Genomic DNA, 6,001 nt, shown 5'->3' with positions numbered 1-6,001 from the left:
GCGCTGGGACGAATCAACAAAATTCAAGGAATTCAGATTATGTTGGTAAATGATTTTTTTTTTAATAATGTTAATTCAGATATTTTAATAATGATCAAGCAATGGCTAAGTAAAATTACAGGCAATGTAAAACATCGTTAGGATTATTCAACGGGAACTCTCCAGCCCTCTGTGAGAAGAGATTTTATCGTGAAAAACTGACCGAGATCTGCTAGTACTTACTTCTCATCCGTATGACAGTTTGGTACAAACTGAAAAAACTTCAATAGAATTCAATAACATTTCTTTATTAATATTCCGTCTAAGAAATGCTCAAGTAATACCACAATAGCTGAAATACTACAATTATCTGCTTATTTTTACACCACTTCTAATAACCTTTAAGAATAACCGATTAGAATCACAAATACAACTTCGCACGTACTTTGCAATCAATAAAAGAATAGATGATTTTTCTATCCTTCAATTCTGTACTAATCTCATACAACAACTGTGTTTATTAAGTATCAGACACGTAGCCATGTATGGGGCTCAAGGGTCCTCCCACTAAAATGGAAAAAGGGAATCTTAATAAATTCAAATTTTGGCTATCCTATATTGGTTTAAACTGCAAACAGTTTTCGAAAAGGCATTACAATGCAATTTTAAGGCTTAAGTTTTACAAAAAGTTTCGAAGGGTATTGTCGGACCTCATGCACTCGGGGGAGAGAGATATTCTTATTCACCCTTTCTCGGTGTCCTCGAATCGAAATCCTGGCTGCGTGCCTATCAACTATTACAATGCAACAACAAAAATCGTTGTAGTGTTTAATAAACATTACTTTTTAAAAAATAATTTCTATTCTTTATTATATTTATGTAAGAATGTCTGTCCCATTGACATTTTAATAAGTTAAAGCTGATAGTATTTACCCTCAACAATGGCACAGGAAAGACAAAATTGACTTAATTCATTGTGGCTATTGAAAACGATGAAGCCAGAAAGTTAGAGTTCAAGGGGATGTTGTTCACATTTGCACACAGAAAAGTCAGGATAATGCCATTTAATGTTTGAATAAAGTATGTATATGTCATTATGCAGTTAATTTTGCTCACTTCTATTTTAATTTATTAGTATTTTTACGTTATCATTATGATGTTTACACTACATGTTTTGGAACAACGTATCGTTAACATCGTCTTGCAGAACAAACATTAACAAACCCTACATTTTGGTTTTGAGCATAAATTATAATTGTAGGATTGAATTGAAGCAAATACAAATAATTATAAACATCACCTGAAAAAGTTGTTTTAGTAATCTAACGCTATGATATATTTACTGAAAAATTTATGTGTTAATCGCAAGGAAAGTAAAGTTTATTTTATTGTTTTTTTAAAAACGTCAGATAATTAAAGTTTTTATTATCACTTACAGATTGGGCTTTAATACTTGTATCATTATTTGTAAATTCTATGCCATTACTATGTTGATGTATATCAAGTTCAAAATAAATAAAAATAACACTCGACTTCAATCGTTCAAAACCATGTTTTCATTAACTATAACTAACCATGTTTTAATTACAAAATGCATTAACTTTAAAAAATTGACATAATACCAACTTCTTTTATCTTACATTCTTGTCTTGTCTTGTCTTTTACACTATTATCAGTGTTCTATGGGCGCACCAGGTTTTTCACCAGTATGTGCTATAAATGTGAAATAAATTCGTTATTCATTTTTCAAAAAATATTTATAAACAGCAAATTGCATAAATTTTCAATAAAGTAATTTATTTCCCATTTTGTAGTACTGTTTCTGTTGATCTATTTTCACTGTGAATGCAATGTTTATCAGAATTTCCTGTATCGTAATTGTTGTCTGGATTAGTAAAAAGATGAATAAAAAGGTTTTCTAGTATTTTTGTTGTTGTATATTACTTCACTGTATTTCATATAGTCCATTAAGAAATATTCTGTAGTAGATTTTTTTTTAAATATTTATACCAGATTTTACGAAAAAATGTACTAGTGCTTTGATTGGTAGCCAGTTGTTAGTTGCCAATATGTATTTATAGGGAAAAGGTTCATATCCAAGATAAGCATATAATTGTTTTAGTAGCTGAGGATGTAGAGATTGAAACAATTCACACTCAAAAATGATATGGTTAATAGTTCCTATTCCTTTATCACACCAACAATGATATGTCGGTTTTATCCTTATCTATATATATAAAAGAGAACGTACAAAATCCTTTGTCCGCTCATCACGCTAATACGGCTGAACCAATTTCTTTCATTTTTGGGGGGTTATTAGGATTTGGACCCTAGATGGTTTTTATCATATCACTTTAATTTTTAATTACCAGTGTCTTGAGATAATTGACCATTCAAGTGTCCATAACGTACAAATCCTTTGTTATTAGTTCATCATAGGTAAAAATAAACGTATTTATATGCAACCCGCATGACCGTGTCACTCGGCGGGTTAACATAAATGACAGGCGATATACAGCGGAAAATAGCTTGAATCTTCTGTTTAAAATTTTTTAATTGATTTGCTTATTTTTACAGACACTTTTACAATATGCCAGCACCGGGATGACCGCAGCGAAGCGGGGCGGGTTAACATAAATGACAGGCGATATAATGTTAAGATTTACTGCAATCTTCTATGGGTTTTATCATATCACTTGAAAGCGAAAAAGTAAAAATTATCTAAGTAACAAAGTTTATTGCGTTCCGGGGTGACCGCAGCGAAGCGGGGTGAACGCTGCTAGTTTGAAATAATTTCAGAGGTGATAACGCGGTAAGGCAATACCAAAAATAAGGCGGTAGTAAATTATAATTTCTCGACGAGTCCATGTTTTGATGTTTTGTTTCATTGAATTTTGAATAGGAGTAGAAATTAACCAACAAAATTCACCAGGTAGTGGTTGTTGTTTATCATACCATTTGTTTAACTCTTCCTTATAATATGCTTTAATAAGATTAAAATAATTTGTGGGTGATAATTTTATATGCGTTGGTTTTCCTTCTAGACATGCTGTTTTCGCCGCATTATCTATAATATTACTATTTGTTTCAATATTAACATGAGCCTTAATAAAAGTGAAATAAATGTTATAATTATTTTCAATCATGTTAAGATTTATATTTGTCGTTATCTTGATTTGAATTATTTTTCACGCTATTAGAATGTTTCAGAAGAGCATTAGCTTCATTAAATGATATTTTCTCCCTAGCCATCCCATGATGCATTGTCTTACAGCCGGTATATATGTATGAACAGTGCGTTTAATGTAATACAACTTAATGTCTGTTGGTAGTTGTTGGGAGTCGAACGTCAATATAACAGTAGCGGTTGGTTGAATTTCGCTTTTTGCAATTTTTTTGTATATTCTTCTGGCAGAAGTAACAGGAAAGTCACTTTTAATGTCATTTAAGAGATCATTCATTTCTATTTCCGTTTCTATTTCATGTACTACACCAGTGGTGTATATTGAATGGTGGGGTACGTATGCTTCCCATTTATTTTGACCAAGAATGGGATGTTCTAGGAATTTATTAGCTTCCTCACCTGACCTGAGTTTAATTTTTAATAGGTTTCTACCTATTTTATTTACTGTTTTAATTCCTGGAATTTCCGCAAGGAATAGTTTTCTACTTACAGACATGATGTGTTTTTTCCCTAGTTCCTCAGTGGTTGACTTCACGAAAACAAAATATGGCGCAAGATGATGCGGTCTATATTTTATCTTACTTATTTGCGTAAAATTATTCTGAGCTTTTGTAGGTTTTTCTACATTGTTATCTGTAGTTTGGATGCCATGTACGGAAGATGACATCAAACTGTTCATTTGTTCGTTGTTATTGTTTGTTTCTGTATTGTTACTTTGCTCCATGTCCATAATATTATTATCTGATTGTATTGTAGCTTCTTCATATTCAACTTCCGTTTCATTGATCATTTTCTATTTCTATTTTAAGATTTATGTAAACCATAACATAATGTAACCACTTTAAGATAAAAACTATATACACAAATGAAAATTATTAATGATAATTAATTCAAACACTTATTAGAGAAAATATAAGAACGCTTTCACCAATACTGGGTTGATCTGGAACAGTCTAAAGAAATCCACCGACCTCACTAAACACGTAATGTTTTAATTGTCTGTGAGTTAGTTTCGATCATTTATTTGCTGTTATTTTTCCACTAATTATAATCTTCAGCACTAGTTTTTACACTCGATATAAAATTGAGTTTATAATATCTTAGACACACTGATTAATTGATAAATATAATGTTGAGCGACATAAGTTGCTATCCATCCGCCGCCATGATCCTTCTCTCAATCGCCAACGAGGACTTCTGCCTATCTTATATTCCATATTTAAATCTAGGAGTACAGAATCAACTGTAGTTGTTTTTCATAACACCCGAAGACAGGGACGCTGGGAATTCTCGCCCCGGGCGCTTATAACCCACTCTTGATAAATTGCAACAAAACATCATAGAAGTATCTCTATATATCAAGGATCTTATAAAATATCCTTGCTATATATTCAATTTTCTTCTTTCTGTTTTTATGCTCGAAATATCTTAGGATACATATTAAATTACTCGTTGCCCACATTATTTAACATTAAAATATAATCTCAAAGAAAAGTTTAAAAATCAACTGATAACATTGAACAAATAAATAATATAATAAAAACAAATTTCTATGTAATGCGTTTCGAACAGATAAAGAATAGGGGCGCATTACAAACTGAAAGCTTTCATTAAATTTCCATTTCCGAGAGCAGTTACTTGCGTGAGATACAAATCGTACAAATAATTTACCCCACAGCATAAAAATTTGATCATATCTGATACAGCCCCACGTTACACTGAAATACTAAAAGCCAGGCAACCAATTTCCTAATAAAAACTTACGCGTGTTGGAGGATTTTTGACTATACAAATATCAAAAGTCTCGCGGGATCACACCTTGCAGTAGCGATTTCTTCTGTATAGAATGTTTAAAGTAGTCTATTTATTTAAAATATTCACTGTACACTTGGAAAATAATAATTATTATAAATAAATTACAAGACTGAGCATAAGTGATTTTATTAATTTTTAAAAGAGTAAAAGAAAAATAGGTAAGTAGTTAGTTCTCGTCTTATTAACACTTGCGCGGAAAATAGATCTTCACATTTTACGCTCACCATGTAATTTAATTAAATAGAGAGACAGAACAAGAATGAGGCGGCCACTTTTTTTTTTTTTTTTTTTTTTTGAAAATTTACGGATAAAACCTGTCAACTCAGAAACGAAGAACTTATTTATGTAGGCGGATAACTTGTAACTCATGTAACTGAAATACAGCACTAAAAAGTTTGTTCCATCACCATGATATTGTTCTATATGAACAATGCAATGAACATACGTATTTAGTAAAATTATGAAGGATAACTTGCATTTATGGACTAAAAATTATGAAAAATATATTTTGATCAGTGACGTATTTAGGTGTTTTGGGGCTAATATCCCCAGAAATAATTTCATTATTACGTTTTCGCATCATACGTACAACACAAATGATGGTACGAAAGCAATGAAGAGCATTTATCTACGTTTAAAATATCCAAATCATTACACAACTTACTCCAATAATAAATGCAGTTTAAATGTTCTTATATCACACTATTCGTGGAACAATCGTGGCACAGAATGGTTGTGAAAACTTCTAGTTGAAATGAAGAAAGAAATAAGATATAAATTTTTTAACATAAATTAACAAAACGGAGTAATAAAATTTTGAGACAAGAGCGAAAGAAGTCTTCAAGGACTGAGACGAGACGAGACCTATTAAATTTAGGAGACGAAACGAGAAAACCTTACTTTTCGTCTCGTCTCGTCTCATGAGGAACATTATCTGAACGAAGTAGATATCATTCTGGCTTGTAGTGACTAGCTGGCAAATGTTGGTGCATTTTTTTTGCATGAATAATCGATTTTATGGCA

Source organism: Thermobia domestica, unplaced genomic scaffold (genome assembly GCF_964235325.1).
Source record: "Thermobia domestica unplaced genomic scaffold, izTheDome1.hap1.1 HAP1_SCAFFOLD_957, whole genome shotgun sequence".
Lineage (NCBI taxonomy): Eukaryota > Metazoa > Arthropoda > Insecta > Zygentoma > Lepismatidae > Thermobia > Thermobia domestica.
This window is presented reverse-complemented; position numbering follows the sequence as displayed.